Source organism: Lampris incognitus, chromosome 20 (assembly GCF_029633865.1).
Source record: "Lampris incognitus isolate fLamInc1 chromosome 20, fLamInc1.hap2, whole genome shotgun sequence".
NCBI lineage: Eukaryota > Metazoa > Chordata > Actinopteri > Lampriformes > Lampridae > Lampris > Lampris incognitus.
The window spans coordinates 11,049,878-11,072,272 of NC_079230.1; the positions used below are offsets into that span (position 1 = coordinate 11,049,878).

Genomic DNA, 22,395 nt, shown 5'->3' on the forward strand with positions numbered 1-22,395 from the left:
GCGGTAGTCTGCAGCCCTCCCCGGATCGGCAGAGGGGGCGCAGCAGCGACCGGGATGGCTCGGAAAATAGGGTAATTGGGCAAATACGATTGGGGAGAAAGGGGGGAAAAATCAAAAAAAGAAAAAAGAAAAAGAAAAGAAAGAAAAGCACTATATAAATGCAATCCATCATCCATCCACTTCCATGAGAGCAATGTAGAGGAAATGTGAACGAGGAAGAGACCAGGAGGAGGAAGTGACAAAAGGAAGGAAACAAAAAGGATGACCACAGAGGGGTGACAAAGATAAGCAAAAAAGAAAAGCGCAATACCAGTGTGTGTGTGTATGTGTGTGGGGGGGGGGGGGGGGCAGTGCTAGTATGTGTGCCTGTGTGCTCAGCAGAACCACCAACCGTGGCTGCAGAACTGTGTGCCAGCAACTGGGGCTGCATCAAACACCCCGGCTACGTTAGACGCACCGCTGCTAGCATATTGCCACTAGAAAGCACCGGTAAGCAGGAGCAATTAGCGCTCACTCTGAACTATCCCTGCTGTCTCTGCTAGTTCCAGGTTGTCTGTGTGTGTGTGTGTGTGTGTGTGTGTGTGTGTGTGTGTGTGTGTGTGTGTATCCCAGCCAACAGCTAATTCACAATGTTTGTCAATGTGCCTATGGGGAAGAAAGAGAGAGAAAAACACTTGGACAAATGGAATTAGTTGAGATTGTTTTTCTGTCTTTGCGTGTGTGTGTGTGTGTGTGTGTGTGTGTGTGTGTGTGTGTGTGTGTGTGTGTGTGTGTGTCAGTATGTGACTCCATTGTACTGAGGACAGAGGATATCAAGCGTCTAGATAAGGCTGGATCAACATATGATGAAAAAATGATGCAAAAAAAAAAATGTTGCTATCTCACCCAGTCATGAGTCTGATTGGCATATTTATTGGAGGAATTGTGTAACGGCATTAAACAAAAAGAAAGAGCAATTAAATTATGAAAAAAATTAGTGATGCAAAGAAAGACAAGAAGAAGCTTGGAAAGTATCTTATGCGGGTGCTGATGGGGATCCTAATGAAGGAATAAAGAATAAACATATGCTGCTGTTATACGAATGGGCAGAAACTGAGGGACAACAGACAAAAAGAGATGGAGAGAGAGGAGAGAGATAGTGGACAAGATTCTGGATAGTAACAGAGAGGTAGAACCAACATGTGAGTGAGCCTCTAAGCCCAGCTGTCAAGTTCATACCTGGCAAATGTGACAGATAGAAAGAGATAGAGTGCTTCTTCCTCATCTCTCTCTCTCTGGGTTTCTCTTTGTGTCTCTCCCGCTTTTTCTGCAAGATGATTCGCTTTGGTGCTTTAATCCTATCCACTTAGCCCATCCGCTCCGTTTAACACACACTGACACACACAATGAAACACACACACGCACACACACAGATATACAAGCACACAGACAGCATCTACCTTCCTTGAAGCGAGTGGTGAAATAGAGAGCAGAGACGCTCTTAAAACTGATTACAGCAGGAAAGCCCTGCTGAAGATCATGAGATACACTCAATTAAACAGGATAGGGTTCTTACAGTGCTCAAGGGACCCACGGGAAACCAGTAGGGAGAAAGAATCATAGAAAGAGAGACAGAGACAGAGAGAGAGAGAAAGAGGATTTACTCTGGCTGTGCTGCATGTATGTCTATGTCTACCTGTTTGCGTTGACAAGATACAGCTGGATGTTTTGTGCATGCGTGCGTGCATGTATTACTGTGTGTGTGCATGCGGTCTGTGTCTATTTCTGTATTGAATGAGCTTGATAGACCCCCCCCCCCCAAGGGAGCAGAGATGCGATCAATATGTTGGCGATGCATGCGTCCGTGTTGAACTGAGGGGTGATAATGTGTAATTTCTTGCAAGGGCCCCCTTGGGGTCGGCGCTGTGATATTAACGCTTAATGAGAAATAGATTGACAGCGTACGAGAGAAAGACAGAGAGGATGCTTGGGATGATGGGAATACAGGCATAGAAAAACAAATAGGGCCTTATTAGGCAAACAGACAGACACTTAACTGGAGTCAAAAGCTGTATAAGTTATCAGCGGCAATCACACACCACGGCTGAACTCAGAAGTGAGGTTTAAAGATATACCCGAACACAAACATATTCAGTATCTAGCTGATGTCATTTTGTCTGACTGCAGTGGTTGTAATGGATGTGAACTCCTGATGTCCTAAAATCATACACATCAGCATGTACCGTGCAGGCCTGGGAAGTTACAACATGTCTCTGCTCCCAAAAGGACTTTCTGTACAATCCATTTGTTATTCTTCAGGGAGTAACGGGAATCAGTTCTAAAGTTGGACCAACCATGCTGATACACCTTCATTATAAGTAAAAATGGGGGCTGTAAAAATGTCACAATGACCACCTAACCTGTTGCTGGGAAAAGATGCTAAACATTAGAAAAATAAAACGAAACCACAAATAAATAGACAGACAGACAGACAGACAGACAGACAGACAGACAGACAGACAGACAGACAGACAGACAGACAGACAGATAGATAGATAGATAGATAGATAGATAGATAGATAGATAGATAGATAGATAGATAGATAGATAGATAGATAGATAGATAGATAGATAGATAGATAGATAGATAGATAGATAGATAGATAAAAAACAAAATGCAGCCATGGACAGCCAATAGGCTGGATTCTGGGTCTTAAATGGCTGCATCTGAAAATGCCAAAGTCCAACCCCAATGGACTGACACAGAAACAGAGAGAATCCAGTAGCTAGATGTCAGGGTAAAAATACCACCTGGCAATTTTTAATGAGGTCTTCAACCAATATGGCTCAAGAGGCATTTTACCTTTTTTTTTTACTCCAAGTGAGATCACGAATCCTGCACTCCAGCTTTCTGTCAATATCCTTCTCCGCTGTAGCCAGTCAGCAAGCAAAAAGCAACCAAAACATCCTGCTGTTACCCCACAATGCATTGCACAGACAGACAGAGTTTATTGTCCTCATGGAGGACATTCTTTCTTGCCATTGGAAGTTACACAGAAACGCAGCAGACAGAAAACACAGCACACTTCAGCACCACAAAGTGCATCAGTACAGAACAGAGTTGTCCTGGTAGTCCCCACAATGCTCACAAAGAAACAGAACAGATTTATATAAGACCTCAACATAGATCAGAAAGCTCCATGAGAAAACACCACGACACAAACTGAGACTGGGAGGACATTTGGACTCACCCAGACCTACAGGAAACCCGGCACTCCATTTACGTGCAGGGCAGTGAGGTTCTTCTGCAGGGTCCTCCAGGTGACAGTTTTGCCGCTGCCGGACTTGCCCACCAACACTGAGGAGTGTCTGGAGTTTTTGGTCAACTGGATGACCTTGGTCATGGTAAGGGGAGTCACCTGCAGGCCGATCTGCTGAAGTATCTCCTCAACAGTCTCCCTTAGCTAGCAGGGAGAGAGAGAGAGAGAGAGCGAGAGAGAGCGAGAGGAAGAGAGAGAAGGTTTCATACAAACTTTCTTTACCATGGATCCAGTTGAAGCTTACTTCCTACACCCCCGACTTAATGCATAAGATGGAGGTTATCCTCCTGAGGGGCTGATCAGCTGGCCTTTTCATTGTCTGTTTCCCATTCCTTGGGTTCTGGAGCACCCACAGTAGCAGCAGGGTACGAACTATACTGTAGATTTTGGGGGTGCTAACGTTGTGTGTTGGGGTGGGGTGGGGCTTGTCAGAGACGACTTCCAATGAGCCAATTGGTAATAAAGCAACCGTGATGCAAGCAGATCTAGGCCTCAAAAGAAAAACATCAAACCAACTATCACCTACACAACACGGACAAAATAAATAGAGCACAATAATTCCCGGGCAAATAAAAAAATGGGAATGGGTCAAATGCAGCAGAGGCCATGCAGCATTAAAACAGCCTTTATCACACAGATGCATGCTGAATACGTGTTCGTTGCTATCAGAGTGCTTTGAACCTCCTGAGTGAGGGGTCTGTGTTCCCCCTCACCCAGCAACCTACATAAATACGACTGTTGGCAGTTTACTTAAGCGTCAGAGATTTAGAAACCGGTAAACATTAAAAATTGATAAAATATAGAAATATTCGTTTATATCAATAAAATACACTATAGAGCACAACTAGATGGAGCACATCGATGTATGCCATTTTTATGTGATGTGATTCTCTAGACTGCCACACATCTATCCCGAGCTAGCTTACTACAGCGGCTCAGTGGGACACCTGAATTGAACAAGTGAGAGTTTTGACACGTTTTTGGATTGAGCTGTATATGTAGTTATACATTTTGGTTTATCATCATCTATTACTTGGAAGATGATGATTGTTAAATTGCACATGTTATTGCTTCAAATGTAGATGGGAGAGATAATGATGTTTGCCCCACACACTACCAAATAATGGTTTAAATTTTACCATTCTAATTTGAGTTTCTGAATGAAAATGTTAATGTTAGTTTCTTTCAAATATGTAATTCTGTTTCATTGGAATGAATGTTAAGCCGAGTTGTGAGGGCTAAATAACATGCTCTGTAAAGGTTTTCTTTTTGATTTGATTTTACAGTGCTTGCTTACTGCTGTTGTTTCAAGTACTTTTGGACACTTTTATTCTAGGCAACTGTTCATGTATACTACTTAGTCTATGTAAACACATATGTCTATGTATACACATCTTCCGGTGTGGGAAGATGGCGGCGCGAATTCGTTTGCGGTGGCCTCACCCAGTTCCGTCCATGCTGTGCCTTTGTCCACGTCTGTGTGTAAGTTTTGTCTTCGTTTGATGGCTGGCAGAGCTGGCACTAGATTGGCTGGGAGAGCTTGATCTGCTGCGTCCTTTGGGCCCAGGAACCATGGCCCTGCCCGGAGCTGTGCCCGAGGAGGTAACACCAAGGGCGGTCTGACAGGACTCGGAAGTGGGGCAGGCTAAGCTAACTGCTAGCCCATGCAGACCGGTAGTTACGATAACACTGAGGGCAGTCTGGCGGCAGCCTCGGCTAGCATTGATTGTGGTGTTTTTAGTGTCGTTATGTGGAGTGTGGGGAGGTGTGTTGAGGGTGTCTGGCTGGGAGAGTTGGTATTGGATCGGCTGAGGGAGCCTGGTCTGCTGCGTCCGATGGGCCCAAGGACCACGGCCCCTGCCCGGTACTGTGCCCAAACAGGAAATACCGAGGGCAGTCTGACAGGAAGCGGAAGCGGGGCAGGCTAAGCTAACTGCTAGCCCATGTAGACTGGCAGTTCCGACAGTCATCCTGGCTGGCATTTGTTCCTTTGGACAATGATTTATTTTTTTTTTGTTTAGTTTGGATATACAGTTAGGTCCATAAGTATTTGGAAAGTGACACAATATTTGTAATTTTGCCCCTGTACACCACCACAGTGGATTTGAATTGAAGTAACCAATATGTGATTGAAGTGTGGACTTTCAGCTTTAATTTAAGGAGTTGGACAAAAATATTGCATTAACTGTTCAGGAATTGCAGCCAGTTTTATACATGGTCACCCCATTTTCAGAGGATCAAAAGTAATTGGGACACTTGACTAACAAGTGGTTTCATGGGAAAGTAAGACCTTTTCCATCATTATTCCATGACAAATTAAGCAGATAAAAGGTCTGGAGTTCATTCCAAGTATTTATATTTGCGTTTGGTAGCTGTTCATCGGAACTCTCAACATGAAGTCCATAGAGGTGTCAATACAAGTGACGGAGGCCACCATTAACCTGAAAAAGCAAAGGAAATCTATCAGATGGATAGCAAACACTTCAGGAGTGGCCAAATCAACATTTCGATACATTCTTAAAAAAAAAGAATGCGCTGGCAAGCTCAGCAACACCAAAAGGCTTGGAAGACCACGGAACACATCTACAGTGGATGATCGCAGAATTCTGTGAAGACAAACACATTCACAACATCTAGTGAAGTCAAAAACACTCCACTGGTGTCACTTAAGAACAGGAAGGCCAGATTAGACTGTGTTTAAAAACATCTAAAAACCTACCCAGTTCTGGGACAAGGTTCTTTGGACAGATGAGAAGCAATGATTAACTTGTGACAGAAGGATGGGAAGAGGAAAAGTGTGGAAAACAAAAGGAACAGCTCATGATTCTCAGCATACCATATCATCTGTCAAACATGGTGGCGGTAGTGTTATGAAATGGGCATGTATGGTTGCCAATGGAACTTGGTCATTGGTGTTTATTGATGATGTGACTACTGACAGAAGTAGCAGGATGGATTGTGATGTTTATAAGGATATACCATTTGCTTAGATTTAGCCAAATGTCACAAAACTGAGAGGACGGCGCTTCACACTGCAGATGGATAATGATATTAAACAAGCCGAGAAAGCAACCCAAGAGTCTCTCAAGGCAGAAAAGTGGAATATTCATCAGTGACCAAGTCAGTCGCCTGACCTCAACCCAAATGAGCATGCTTTTCACTTGCTGAAGATCAAACTAATGGCCAAAAGACCCACAAACAACCAGCAACTGAAGGCAGCTGCCGTTAAGTCTTGGCAGAGCATTTCAAAGGAGGGAAGATGTCGATGGGTTTCGGACTTCAGGCAGTCATTGACTGCAAAGGATTTTCCTGCAAACATTAAATATAATTGTTATAATCATAGTTATGTTTGTTTGTCCAATTACTTTTGAGCCTCTGAAAATGGGGTGACCCTGTATATCCATGGCTGTAATTCCTGAACAATTAATACCATATTTTTATCCAACCCCTTAAATTAAAGCTGAAAGTCTACTCTTCAATCACATCTCAAATACTTCATGTCAAATCCACTGTGGTGGTGTACAGGGGTAAAATTGCAAATATTGTGTAGCTGTCCAAATACTTACGGACCTAACTGTATGTGTTAGTTTGGATGTGTGTTCTTGTAGTTTTCGGATATGTGTTTTTGTCTTTGTGTTGCATTGCTGTGGTCTGGGGGAAACGATATTTCGTTTCATTTCATGCACGCAAGTGCCCTGTGATGGCCTGGCAGCCTGTCCAAGGTGTCTCCCTGCCTGCCGCCCAGTAACTGCTGGGATAGGCTCCAGCAGCCCCGCAACCCTGAGAGCAGGATAAGGGGTTTGGATAATGGATAGATGGATGTAATGTGCTAGTGACCGCTTAAGGAGGAAATAGGATATTCAAGATTTGTCAGATGGCATATTTCATTTGATGTGAACCTTTAAAGTTAAGGCTGCTCTCTCTTAAAGGGAGCAGTCAGGTGTAAAGGATTGATTTATTTCATGTTGTGTCCTGTGGTATCATTTTGCAGAGAATGCATTAATTTAGAACACTGAAGTGTGCTTGTTTGGTGATAATTCACTTCCTCATCAACATGCATCCTGTGATCAGCCGTGTTTATAATTTGGATTGTTAACATGACCTCTGGGGCACTTGATAGTAGTGATTTTGTTTTTTTCTCTACACTGACATTTTGTTGTTTTTCTCTTATTGAAATTAACTTTAACTATCTATTGTTAGGGGTCATTTACTGTTGCTTTGTTTTTTAGTGAAACCATCACTCATTGAAAAGTAGTCCATTTTGTATGTGTGTGTATGCATGTGTGTTTATGCATGTGTGTGTGTTGACCTTTTCAGTCCATTAGGGGTGTTATAAATGTTGATGGTATTAGTATATCTAGAAAAGGCCAACATCAGCCTACAATATTGGCAGTCCAATATATCAGTCAGCCCCCACAGGATATATAAACAAATCAGCAAACTCTGAGATCTGTGGTGTCTATACTGTGAGAACAGAAAGGATCAGGGAAAGAGAGACAGGCAGTTTACAAGGCAGGTGTTGAAATGGGACATAGAGTGACAGATGAAGAGCGAGGTAGCCACAGGTAAAAAGCTAAAAAAATAAAAATAAAAAAGGCAAACTGAGCGACAAAAAACAGACTTTTTCAAAAGGTAAATAAACAAAAAGGAAGAGCTACAGATGCTGACCGGGCTGAGACAACTAGTCTACATAGATGTGCAGACAGATGAGCTGGTAGACAGACAGGCTGACTGACAGCCAGACGGGGGCCATTGAACCACACAGTGAGAGACAGAAGACATCTCCTGCAGACCTCTCTGGAGGAGGTGGGAATGAGTAAGCATTGGAGCCTGTCAGAGCAGATGGCTTAGAATCCATTAGCTAATGGCAGAGGAACCTCCCAGCCAAACTAATGACGCTCTCATTACTACGCCACACGCGCACCCACCGAGCCAACGGGCTCTGGCTAGGCCTTTGTCTTGAGTACGGATGTTAAAGCATGTGTGCACAAACAAGCCCAACACACACACACACCCACACACACACACACAGTACTGTGCACAAGTACATGCATTCATACAAACAGGAACACACTAGATTTGGCAGGATGGTGAAAATAACTTCTACACTTAAAGACTAATCTATCTATCTGTCTATCTTGCTCTTTCTCTTTCTACATGAGTGTCACCTCAAAATGGGCCATCTGCTTTTCACAGTAGAGATATGAAGAATGGAGCAGGGATGAAAAATGCAGCATCACAGCTGCATTAATAATTTTGTGTGTGGTGTGTGTGTGTGTGTGTGTGTGTGCCCTCTCCGTGAGGTCGAGCACAGCTATTTAGTCACCTATCTGTTTATCGGTAATATTTGTAAACATACACACATGCACATGACATCAGATACACAAAATGTGTATCTGCACAGTCACACACACACACACACACACACACACACACACACACACACACACACACACACACACACACACACACACACACACAGTCACACATATATGCAGTCACACATGCAAAAAATCTGTTTGCAGCAAATCTATAAAGAGAAAGAGAGAGGGGGGAGAGAGAGAGAGCGGCAGACAGAGAGTCAGAGATGAAAGACAAACAGAAAGAGACAGAAACAAAGTCAGAGACAGTGTCTAAGCACAGTATAACTACTGAGCTTTCCAGAGAGTCAGCACTGGTAAGAAGTTATTATGTATATTTTAGAGCTACAATGAATATTAAGAAGAGCTGGCAGCTCTGAGGAGTGTCCCTGAGGGTAGGCCTCCCTGAACTCGGCAGGAAGAGGCCAAGTAAGTTGTCTTTTTAGACACGGAGTCACCCTCGGGGTATTTCTCTGTCAGAAATTCACTGGCAAATGGTTTGGACGGAAGCAAACACAAAAAAGTAGGGCTTGTGTTTGTCAGCAGGGCAAGCGGCTCTATAGTGTTAAGACTGCTGACCTAGATTTGCTGCCATAATACTCTGTTTGCATCATTGAAGGTCCTCTGCTGTCCCTTGTAACGAACCCAGGCATACAAGTTTGGATTCTTCCGGAAAAATTAATTTTGATTTTTTTGATCTTGATATACTTTATTGAGACCATAGGGACATTACACTCTGCATTTAACCCATCCAAGCTGTGTAGCTAGGAGTAGTGGGCAGCCGCCGTGCAGCGCCCGGGGACCAACTGCAGTTCATCTTGCCATGCCTCAGTCAAGAGCAGACAGGAGTACTAACCCTAACATGCATGTCTTTTTTTTTCTTTTAATTTTCCCCAGTTGTATCCGGCAAATTACCCCATTCTTCTGAGCCATCCTGGTCGCTGCTCCACCCCCTCTGCTGATCCGGGGAGGGCTGCAGACTACCACATGCCTCCTCCGATACATGTGGAGTCGCCAGTCGCTTCTTTTCACCTGACAATGAGTTTTGCCAGGGGGACGTAGCGCGTGGGAGGATCACGCTATTCCCCCCAGTTACCCCTCCCCCCAAACAAGCGCCCCGACGAACCAGAGGAGGCGCTAGTGTAGCGACCAGGACACATACCCACATCCAAATTCCCACCCGCAGACACGGCCAATTGCATCTGTAGGGATGCCCAACCAAGCCGGAGGCAACACGGGGATTTGAAATGGCAGTCCCTGTGTTGGTAGGCAACGGAATAGACTGCTACGCTACCCGGACACCCCACATGTACGTCTTTTTGATGGTGGGGGAAACCAGAGCACCCAGAGATATCCCACCGCAGACACGGGGAGAACATGCAAACTGCACACACAGGAGGACCTGGGATGACCCCCACGGTTGGACAACACCGGGATTCGAAACCAGGACCTTCTTGCCGCGAGGCAACAGCGCTAACCACTGCGTCGCCCAATGTGACGCCCAATGTGATTTAATCTGACATTCTGCCTATGTGTGCACAAGGGCAAACTCACACACAGTTGGCCTCCTCTTCACCTCAAATAAAGGGGCCAAACGGACTTTAATCAAACAGGAAGCTCACAAAAGAAACCATGTTTTTGACTTTTGATATCAGATTTACACGGGACCACTTAATGACCTTCCCAGGTCATTATCACTGTTGATCACAGGAAGATTTAATCTCATCTCCACACAACACAAGAACACTTTATTGAAATTATTATTTTGGCATTTCTGCTTTTATTGACAGTGACAGTGTAGAAGTGTAGATAGACAGGAAAGACGGAGACAGAGACAGGTCGCCAGCTGGATTCGAGCCACTGATGTTCTGGCCATGTGGTATGCGCTCTTCCTCTCTGTGGATTGTCCTTGTCGTACTGGAGAGGCTTGTGTGGTCCTGAGATCCTGAGAGCAATGCCGTCTGGGGCCATGCTCCTGGTAGGGTCACCCATGGTGGTAAGTTCAAGGGGGAGGTCCCTGACAAAGATCAATCACACCAAGACTTCAACGGTGGAACAGGCGGAGGATGACGGCTGACTTTAGGGAAGCATCAAAACGGCTGGGAAAGCGGATGGAGGCTGCAGCAGAAATGGGCCCCCAGTCGTCGTGGACTGCATGCCACTGGATCCTGACCCAGATCTGTCCAGGCTGTCTGTGCACTGTGTGTCACCAGTCTCCCCATGTTAAACAAAGTCACGCACAGGCGTCCTCCATAAAGGGAGTCCTTAATTGGATCGCAGATCAGCCTCTACAGCCATCTGAAGACCGACAAAAAGACAACCCAACAGAGAGGCCAGTCATACTCGCTTCGAGTGACTGCCGATGATGATGATGCGCTCTAACAATTCGGCTACGGAGGTACCCCAATAACTCTTGAAGACCAGAGTAAAAACTGTCTCTCCTTACCATATGATGAAGACTAGAATTGTGTGCTTGAGGTTAAATACTTTACAAGAAAGAATGAGTTTTATTGGAACCTTCTTGATTCTTCATCTCTCTCTCTCTCTTTCTTACACACACACACACACACACACACACACACACACACACACACACACACACACACACATTCAAATCCCATCCTTGGAGCCTTTGCTCCTTTGCTGGTAACGTCAGAATTCTTTAGAATTCTTGGGTGACTTCAATGTAACTTTCCCTAGTTCTGTATGTGTAAATTAATGTGAATTAACTGTTTAACCATCTAGTAATCCAGTTAATATTACTCAGCAAATGTTTTAATGAAAAACAGTACTTCCATATCTGTGTGATGTTAAAATTCAGATTTAATGCATTTTCTAGTAATGATTTGAATACTTGCAAAATTGAAATGTACTTCACCTCCACTTAATTCTTAGCCACAGCTTAGAGAATTGAGGCTTTACCGTCTTTATTCTGTATTCAATTATGTGATTAATATTACACAATTTCTAAGTGTTTGCCCTTAGATTTACGCATGTCAACATTGATGACAGAATGAGTGTGTATCTAGGCTAATTAAAAGCACATAGCCTTCAAATATCCTCTGAGGACAAGATATTAATGAATTATTATTCTTCATTTGAACTCCTGAAAACTCACCTTTTTCACCAAGGCCTTTGGTCTCTTGTAATTTCTATCATTCCTGGCAATCTTTGCTATTTTTGCTTTCTGTGCTTGTATTATTTGTTTTGTGTGCTCAAATATGTGTAAAGCATCCTCGGTCCCTTGAAAGGTGCTATATAAATTTAAGTTGTTGTTGCTATTCTTGTTGTTGTCATTGAAGGCAAGACAGTTTTTCCCCCTACTCACACAGAGAAATTAATTCGTAAACATAGATGTTCCTTCAAAAGCCCGCCAGGGGGCCTCCAGGTAGCGTAGCAGTCTATTCCGTTGCCTACCAACATGGGGATTGCCGGTTCGAATCCCTGTGTTACCTCCGGCTTGGTCCAGCGTCCCTACAAACACAATTGGCTGTGTCCGCGGGTGGGAAGCCGGATGTGGGTATGTGTCCTGGTCGCTGTACTAGCGCCTCCTCTAGTTGGTCAAGGTGCCTGTTTAGGGGGGAGGGGGAACTAGGGGGAATAGCGTGATCCTCCCACGCGCTACATCCTCCTGGTGAAACTCCGCACTGTCAGGTGAAAAGAAGCGGCTGGCGACTCCACATGTATGGGAGGAGGCATGTGGTAGTCTGCAGCCCTCCGCGGTTCAGCAGAGGGGGTGGAGCAGCGACCGGGACAGCTCCGAAGAGTGGGGTAATTGGCGGGGTACAATTGAGGAGAAAAGGGGGGGAACCCCCCCCCTCAAAAAAAAAAAGCCTGCCAAAGTATCGTCTTTAGTTTAACACCTGCCTGGAAACTATAAACGTTTTTACACCTTTTTTGAATTCGGCTTTCTGCTCGCTCCAAAGCTCTGTTTGCTCCTGCCCTGGCTTTACAACTTTTGCTTTTCTGCTGCGTCTTTGCCCTTTTTACAGTGGGCTTGTATTTGCAACTTCTGCTGAAGAGTTGAAAGCTAATAAAGAAAGAAACATTCAAAGACCACAACGAAGCCCAAAACATAAGTCTACATCAGCAGTTGCATGCCAATTTGCCACGTATATTTGTGTAATCTTTTACTTTAACCTTTTATTGCTATTTTTGAGTATTGAAGTTATTTTTCATGGATAAATGGGGAGGGCTGCGTCAGGAAGGGCATCCAGTGTAAAATCTTTGCCAACTCAAATATTCGGATCATAAATCAGATTTCCATACTGGATCGGTCGAGGCCCAGGTTGCCAAAGACTGCCACCGGTACTGTTGGCCAGCAGAGTACCGGTGAAAACTATGCTACTGTTGGGCAAAGGAGAAAGAGGGGGGGAAGGCATGTCCAGAGACGGCAAGAGAGGAGGAAAGGTAGGAGTGTGGCAGTGAGGGTCAGAACTTTGAATGTTGGCCCAATGACCGGTAAAGGGAGAGAGCTGGCTGATATGATGGAGAGAAGGAAGGTAGATATACTGAATGTGCAAGAGACCAGGTGGAAGGGGAGTAAGGCCAGAAGCATCGGAGGTGGGTTCAAACTCTTCTACCATGGTGCGAATAGGAGGAGAAATGGGGTAGGGGTAATTCTGAGGGAAGAGTATGTCAAGAGTGTGCTAGAGGTAAAGAGAGTGTCGGACTGAGTGCTGAGTATGAATTTGGAATTCGAAGGTGTATTGATGAATATTATCAGCGCATATGCACCGCAAGTTGGGTGTGAGATGGAAGAGAAAGAAGAATTCTGGAGTAAGTTGGATGAAGTGGTTGAGAGTGTACCCAAGGAGGAGAGAGTGGTGATTGGAGTGGACTTCAATGGGCATGTTGGTGAAGGGAACAGAGGTGATGAGGAGGTGATGGGTAGGTATGGTGTCAAGGAGAGAAATGTGGATGGACAGGTGGTGGTGGATTTTGCAAAAAGGATGGAAATGGCTGTGGTGAATACATATTTCAAGAAGAGGGAAGAACACAGGGTGACGTACAAGAGGGGAGGAAAGTGCACACAGGTGGACTATATCTTATGTAGAAGGCACAATCTGAAAGGGATTGACGACTGCAAAGTAGTGACAGGGGAGACCGTAGCTAGGCAGCATCGGATGGTGGTCTGTAGGATGACTTTGGAGACCAAGAAGAGGAAGCGAGTGAAGGCAGAGCCAAAGATCAAATGGTGGAAGTTGACTCAGTGGTGCAATGAGCAAGTACAGCAAAGTATACAGAGGAAGAGGTTGGAAAAGAAGAAGTGGGATAGTTAGACGAAGAAAGTAGACAGGAGTATAAGGAGATGCAGCATAAAGTGAAGAGAGAGGTGGCAAAGGCAAAGGAAAAGGCATATGGTGAGTTGAATGAGAAGTCAGACACTAAGGAAGGAGAAAAGGACTTGTACCAATTGGCGAGACCAGGGGTGGCTAACCATGTGCCATGGAGAGCCATATGTATGAAGGTTTTCGTTCCAGCCAGACTCCACACCAGGTGATTAGCAGCCCCTCAACCAAAGAAGAAGAATGTATCAGTGCAATCACCTAGTGTGGAGTCGGGTTGGAATGAAATCCTGCATACACATGGCTCTCCATGGCATATAGTTAGCCACCGCTGGGCTAGACAGAGGGACCGAGCTGGGAAGGATGTGCAGCAGGTTACGGCAATCAAGGAGAGAGATGGAAATGTGTGACAAGTGAGGAGAGTGTGCTGAGAAGGTGGGAGGAGTATTTTGACGGGCTGATGAATGAAGAAATTGAGAGAGAGAGAGAGAGAGAGAGAGAGAGAAAGAAGAGAGAGAGAGAGAGAGAGAGAGAGAGAGAGAGAGAGAGAGAGAGAGAGAGAGAGAGAGAGAGAGAGAGAGAGGGAGAGTTGGATGATGTGGGGATAGTGAATCAGGAAGTGCGGTGGATTAGCAAGGAGGAAGTGAGGGCAGCTATGAAGAGGATGAAGAGTGGAAAGGCAATTGGTCCTGATGACATACCTGTGGAGGTATGGAGATGTTTAGGAGAGATGGCAGTGGAGTTTTTAACTAGATTGTTTAACACAATCTTGGAAAGTGAGAGGATGCCAGAGGAGTGGAGAAGAAGCATACTGGCATCGATTTTCAAGAATAAGGGCGATGTGCAGAACTGTAGCAACTACAGAGGTATACAGTTGATTAGCCACAGCATGAAGATATGGGAAAGTGTAATAGAAGCTAGGTTAAGAGGAGAGGTGACGATTAGTGAGCAGCAGTATGGTTTCATACCACAAAAGAGCACTACAGATGCGATGTTTGCTTTGATAATGTTGATTGGAGTGGTGCAGGATATGTATGAGGGAAGCGTGACAATGGTGAGGTGTGAGGTTGGAATGACAGATGGGTTCAAGGTGGAGGTGGGATTACATCAAGGATCAGTTCTGACCCCTTTCTTGTTTGCACTGGTGATGGACAGGTTAATGGACGAGCTCAGGCAGGAGTCTCCGTGGACTATGATGTTTGCGGATGACATTGTGATCTGTAGCGAGAGTAGGATGCAGGTTGAGGACAGCCTAGAGAGGTGGAGGTATGCACTGGAGAGAAGAGGAATGAAAGTCAGTAGGAGTAAGACGGAATACCTATGCGTGAATGAGAGGGAGGACAGCAGGTTGGTGATGATGCAAGGAGTAGAGGTGACGAAGGTGTATGAGTTTAAATACTTGGGGTCAACTGTCTAAAGGAATGGGGAGTGCAGAAGAGAGGTGAAGAAGAGAGTGTAGGCAGGGTGGAGTGGGTGGAGAAGAGTGTCAGGAGTGATTTGTGACAGAAGGGTACCAGCAAGAGTTAGAGGGAAGGTTTACAAGATGGCTGTGTGATCAGCTATGTTATATGATTTGGAGACAGTGGCACTGACAAAAAAACAGGAGGCGGAGCTGGAGGTGGCAGAGTTGAAGATGCTAAGATTCTCATTGGGAGTGACGAAGAAGGACAGGATTAGGAACGATTATATTAGAGGGACAGCTCAGGTTGGACGGTTTGGAGACAAAGCAAGATAGGCAAGATTGAGATGGCTTGGACATGTGTGGAGGAGAGATGCTGGGTTTTTTGGGAGAAGGATGCTGAACATGGAGCTGCCAGGGTAGAGGAAAACAGGAAGGCCAAAGAGGAGGTTATGGATGTGGTGAGGAAGGACGTGCAGGTGGCTGGTGTGACAGGGGAAGATGCAGAGGGCAGGAAGAGATGAAAACATGATCCGCTGTGGCAACCTCTAACAGCAGCAGCCAAAAGTAGTAGTAGTAGATATTATTTTTCATTTTATGCGCTCAAGCCTCATTTTGTTAAGAGTTAATTGTAGTCATTTCCTCCAAGCCTGCAGAGATTGTTTGAGACTTTTTCAGTGACTTTTGTGGTTAGAGTAGAGCTCTCGCATCAGACTCTTGGTGAATGCACTGACCCTGAACACACACGCTAGCTGTGTATTGCTTCTGTGTTGCCTCAGGTAGGCTCAGCTCCTCCAGCGTGGATCCGTTCTCCAAGCTGAAGCTCTGAACAAATTCCTTCAAAGCGGTTCTCTTCCGGTTGTCACCAGGGCAACCTGAAGCCCACCGAGTCGGCTTCAGCACACTTGAGGCTCTTAGGAAAAGTCTGCTAGATCCTGAGCCATGTATCACCGCAAAAACAAGTAGGACAAAACCCATCTTCCATCCGTTCTGCATAAGAGTTGATGCAAAAGAGCTAACCTAGACTGTTTCCTTTTTCAATATGCTTTAGTCGCCCCTCATTGCGTTCAGATTCATTTCTGATTTCGTTGATCTCCAAATTAATTCTTTCATTCATTCTGTCGGCAATAACTTGTTAGTTTAATACCCATTCACTAATCAATCCTTTCATTTATTTTCCCATTCAGTCATTCATGTTTAATTTCTTTAAATACTTGTTCTGTGAGTGTGTGTGTGTGTGTGTGTGTGTATGTGTGTATCCTTATTTAACTGATTAGTTAGTCTATAAATATCCCATCAAGAGCAAGTCGTTGTTGTGTGTATTTTCTTCATCTGAGAGGTGATGGAATTACTATCTTTACTTGTGTTGTGTGTTTCCTTGGAGCAGAAATAGAGATCCCTGAATTGAGAGTTCACAACTTTCAGATCTGTGACCAATTAGTATGTTTTATCTTTAATTTTTAATTCAAAATTTTCAAGCTTTGACTACTGCAATGCTCTTTTCTCCTGTCTCAGCCAAGCAGCTGTCTCACCTGCAACTCATGCAAAATGCTGCAGCCAGGCTGCTAACCAATACCAATCTTAGATCCCACATCACACCACTCCTCGCATCCCTTCATTGGCGCCCAGTAAATTATAGAATAGACTTCAAGATACTGCTTATCACATACAAGGCCCTACATGGTCTTGCCCCTTTATCCAGTTCCGAACTTCTGCGCCCTTACTCCACCTCTAGCCCACTCACATCTTTTGACCAGGGTCTCTTCAAGGGTGACTGTGCTTTTGCCATTAGGGCCCTGTCCCTCTGGAACAGTCCCCCCCCCCTTTAGATCAGCTGAGTCTATAAACAGCTTTAAGAAAAACTTCTCAAAACCCATCTCTACCAATTGCCTTCCCTGTAATGGGGCTGTAATTGTTACTTTTCTGTATATAACTGTATATGTATGTATGTTGTTAATTTTTTCTGTATCTGTATCTTCTGCAGCACTTTGTAACTTTGTTTTAAAAAGGTGCTATATCAACAAACTCTTATTTACTTACTCTTACTCATTTTCTTTCCTCTGGAAAGTGGTGCACCAATTTATTTTGGGTTAAAATTCATTTCAACGAGTAAAAAATTTAAATCAGTGTAGTATGCTACACCCCTTACACTGTCTGGGTGGTTTTGTTGTCCCTGCAAAATGTACTTACGTACATCAGTGTGTTAAGAAACCCTGAGAGTTCCTACCATGACTCTGCATCATCATCGTCATCATTACTGGTGGTCACTCGGGGTCCAGTGTGACCGTCCTCCCTCTGGGTCCTCAGGTGGGCGTAAAGGCCGATCCTTGAGCCGCATAATGGGAGGACGCCTGCGCGTGACAGCTTTTTACATGGAGGGGCTGATGTGCTGGCAGTCATTACACGGTCCTTGGCAGGGGCTGGCCAGAGTCCAATGGCATGGAGAACCATGACAATTGGGGACCACCCTTTGTTGCAGCCTTCATCCGTATTCACTGCCATTGTGACCTGGAGACATATTCCACCAGTTCCGCCGTTGAGGTCTTTGTTGGACTGTGCTTCGTCTGGAACCTTCCTCTTGACCTATCCACCTTGGGTGACCCTACCAGAAGCTAAGCTCTGGATGGCATAGCTCTTGGGATCATTGGTACACACAAGCTTCTCCACCATGGCAAGGTGGCAATCCAGGAGAAGACTCTTCATCAATACCTCCATGGCCACCATAGACTCCTTCACATGTAATGATTAAACAATGAATGCAAAAGTTACAGGGAATTTTGCCCAGGTAAAGAGTTTTGGATTCTGTTTTCGCTCTCAGGTCTTAGTAAATAACAAGGCTAAAATGTCAGGTCAGATTATGGTCCAGCTAGTACCTTGCCATAGTCTATGGATGGGGTTTCCACAGCAGGGAACAAATCCTGGATGATACCATTTAAAAGTGGCAGGTCAGCAGACGTCAGCTTGGCGATGTCCATGTCCTTCACAGACATTAACAGGATCTGGACGGATAGAGGGCAAATATCAAACACTCATTCCCTGTCTCGTACTTTGCACTTCCTCTAATCCAGCCACAGCATTTCCCAAATTTAGAGAGAAGAGAGGGACAAGTGCACTAGATAAGCAGACTGCCTAGTACAGCTAGATTTACATTTTGAAGAACAGATAGCTTTAGAAGGACAGGAAAACACGAGGGACATGACGGCACAGCTTGGGCAAGCATTTCAACCCATACCATCACAGCTACCACCCGCTATTCACATGCAGGCTTGTTCTAGTAGTCTGCTTGCCAGGGCAACCCCACTGTGAGATATTTGACAGTAGTGTGTGTGTGTGTGTGTGTGTGTTTGTGTAAGTAATATTTACTTGAAAAATGCTAGCAAATTAGCCTTTTAAACAATAGTGTCTCTGCATGGTAAAATTTTGAAAAATGTGAAAACCCTGTCTGTACACCAACAGTTGACTTACATACCCCCCCCCCCAAAAAAAAACAAACCTGAAGAGGAGCTTGCGATCAGGTACAAAATGATGAGATCTTTTCAAGTTTGCTGTTTCAAGTTTTATCCACTCTTTGATACATTTTTGATCACAGCCAGCTCCCCTGTGGGGCGTTAGACACACATTTTCCTGGTGTCAACCCTTCATCTACAGTCACTGCCTCATCAACTGTGTGTGCTTATGTGTGTGTATGTGTTATGGAGAGTAAGTGCGAGAGTTGAGTGTTTGTGAGTATGTTTGTGAGTGTGTGTGACAAAATGAGTGTGTGCAGTGTGTGTGCGTGTGTGCGTGTGTGACAGAGAGTGAGTGTTTAATTGGTGTTTGAGGGAGTGAGTGTGCATGTCTGTCTAAACAAAGTGTGTAAGAGTTTGTGCATGTATATGCAGATGAAAGCAATTGGGCATGTGTGTGTGAGAGACTAAATGTTCCCGTGTGTAAGTGTATGTGTAACAGAGACTCATTTTGAGCATGTGCTTGTCAATGGAATGAGTGTGTGAGAGAGACTGAGTTTGAGTGCACTTGTATTTACAGTACAGTATGTGAGTGACAGTTTTGTGTGCATGTGTGTGTATGAGAGTTTGTGTGTATGTGAGTGAGAGTGTGCGTGTAGATCAGATGGATTTTGAGCATGTGCTTGTAAGTAAGTACGCATGTGAGAGAGAGAAAGAGAGTTTGTGAGTATAGGTGTGTGTATGAGTGACTTAGTTTTGTCAGAATGTGTACGTGTATGTGTGAGCAGGCGGGCATCTCTATCTGTCAGTGGTGCCTGGGGGAGGTGTAGAGGCTGAGCGGGGGACTGTGGTCCTAGAGCGAAGAGAGAGAAGGGATGATGATGTTGGAGGGGTGGGGATGGAGGTGGGTGGCGGGGAGGCTAGGGAAATAGATGAGAATATGAGGTCAGGTAGGGTCTGAGGTGAGATGCATGCTGCATTACAGTGCTGCCGTGTGGAATGGGATTTTCTCTCAGTAGGAGCACACTGTATGAATGGGGAGGGGAGTGTGCAGGCAGGTTTACAGAGCTAAAATAAAGGTGGGTAAGTTCAGACACCAAGTCAGTGTCAGTATGTATAACAGTTAACAAATCGATTTTCTATGAATCCACCTGTGTTTGTAAGTGTGTAACATAGTATATATGTGTGTCTATCATTCAGCTCTTTCAAATGATCAATGTTTCAGCACAACATGCATTAGTCTGATATTTCTTACTATATAATGAATCCAAACTATGAAGTCAAAACTGTTATGTGCCGTTTCCACTGCGCATGTGCGAATGACTTGTATTGTTCGGAATGAGGAAGTGTGGAGGCAGTCGTTGTTTTTGTCGTGGACAAGTTTGAGTAAAGTCTTGAAAAACGTACAGTTGTCGTCGTAGTTATTGAACCAACAAAAACCACAAAGAAAAAGGGTAGGTTTTGCCATCGTAAGACTTCTTGTGGTGCAACTTTTACATTTTCAGATCTTATTTCCATTTTATTTAGACCCACATAGAGTTGATAACCAAAACAATTAAAGAGTAAGATATAATGGCAAGGCTGCTTGTCCTTGCATTTAGTGGTCTCTCATATGATGTGAGTGACTTAATTGGGCTAAAGAGAGCCTAAAACAAAACAAAGAGTACTTTGGTCTTTAGATATTACACTGGATGTGGGCCTAGTTATCAGGACTTGTTTAGCCTATTAAAATGTGGCCCAGATAAGTGTGTTCTCACTTCCTAAACAGGTATATTTAAAAATGTTCCCTGCATAAGATTGCTTTGCTATTGGGATGTGAATAACACTCAGCCTTATGCTGGCACCTAAAGTCTGTTATGTGCCATGAGAGAGTCCTCAAACTCTCATTTCTGTTTGTAGTCTACTGGAAAAACTAGACAGAGAGGAAGAAGCCACATCCTCCTCAGCCAGATTGGGGCAGGCTCGTCTCTTCTTGCCGGCGTAGCGAAGCAAGGAAATGAGCGCACGTAGGCCAAAGTCACAGTGGTCTTGTTTGAAGAGCTGCTGCACCACCAGAGAGTAGAGATACAGGGATGGTATGAGAGAGGGCAACAGATGGATGACGACATGGTGGCGAAGTAAAACGGAGGGAGAGGGGGAAGAGGAGAAGGTGATGAGGAGGAGGGACAGAAGATTGAGAGCAAGACAGACAAAGACTAACAAAGAGACAGAGGGAGAGAGGGACAAAGGCACAGAGACAGAATGGGGGGGGTGACAGAAGGATTAAGACAGGGATGATAGGAGAGAGCGAGAGAAGGGGAGAAGAGAGATGAGGGATTGTGGAAGATATGTAGGCATGGAGTGATGTCAAGTGTTGAGAGAAGGGTTAAGAGAGTGATGGAGAGAGAAGGAGAAACAGCAGAGGGGAGGGGAGAATTATATAAGGTTGTAGCTAAAGCTGAGATAGAGGAAGAAAATCTGACAAATAAACCAGAGATGAGCTGTAGCAGGTGGAGCAACTGTGTGTGTGGGGGGGGGATGGCAGAGAGCCAGCAAAGCATGTGATGAAACATAAACCCATCCATTCTTGTTTCTTGCCTCTGCAGACTTTAAAGACATGTCTTGAGTCACATAACCTCTCTCGAGCATACAACTTGGCTGCCATGGCAGAGGGATCGTAATGGGGGCTGACTATGTGAGGTGTGTGCTACTGCTTCTGCTGTGTGTGTGTGTGTGTGTGTGTGTCCATGGAGCCTGGAGCTGCGGGGGGGGGGGGGGTATAAACGCAAAGCCTGAGAATGGTTGCTGCGGCGGTGTGTGTTTGTGCTCTGCTAGTCATGAGACCATTGTAATTCGACCGTGTGCTGTGTATGTAAAAATGGATGGCTTTGCATGTACGCCTGTTCTGCCCTTGCTGCCTCAAGTTTACTCACCGCTTTGCCCTTTACCCTTCCAAGCCACCCACCACCACCTTCCCCTTCCTCTACCTGCAGGCATGGAGCGATGGCTGATCCTTGCCATCTGTGTGTTTGAGAGAGAGAAAGAGAGAGCGAGAGAGAGAGAACCTTTTAAAATCCAATAAGGATAGTATTACTTCTGGTTGCACTTTCGTCGCATTATTGGCTTTCTAAAAACATATTTGACTGAAGACGTCTTTCTTTCAGAACGACTGACTGACTTCTTTACCAACTTTAAAGGACTGAGAACAAGTAAATAACTGATTCATTGAACTATGTATGTGTTGGTGTTTGTGAGTGTGAGATAAAGTAAGAGAAACAGAGACGAGTGAGGTCACCCTTAAGTTACCCGATTAACATATTTTGAGAGAGGACAATGTGTGTGTGTGTGTGTGTGTGTGTGTGTGTGTGTGTGTGTGTGTGTGCGCACCCGTGTGTCTGTCTGTGTGTGGGAGTTTGGTTTCATGCATGTTAGTGTGCAGGGCTCCTGGGCAACCACGTCAGTTTGTTCTCATCAAAACCCCTGTGCAGCTGTGCGAGACACACAACACGCACATACACAAACACAGAGCACGGCTGTCATGCTACGCAGAGCGGACGACAGGTTTGCAAGAGGAAAATACGCCTTCCTGTCTCTTCCGGCTCAAAGAGCAGTCAGAGCACTGTT

At 44.9% G+C, this 22,395-nt stretch overlaps 1 pseudogene; it reads right to left on the reverse strand.

The window, feature by feature from the left end:
* Nucleotides 1–22,395, reverse strand: part of LOC130130988 (dynein axonemal heavy chain 2-like) — a 334,340-nt pseudogene that overhangs the window by 145,374 nt on the left and 166,571 nt on the right.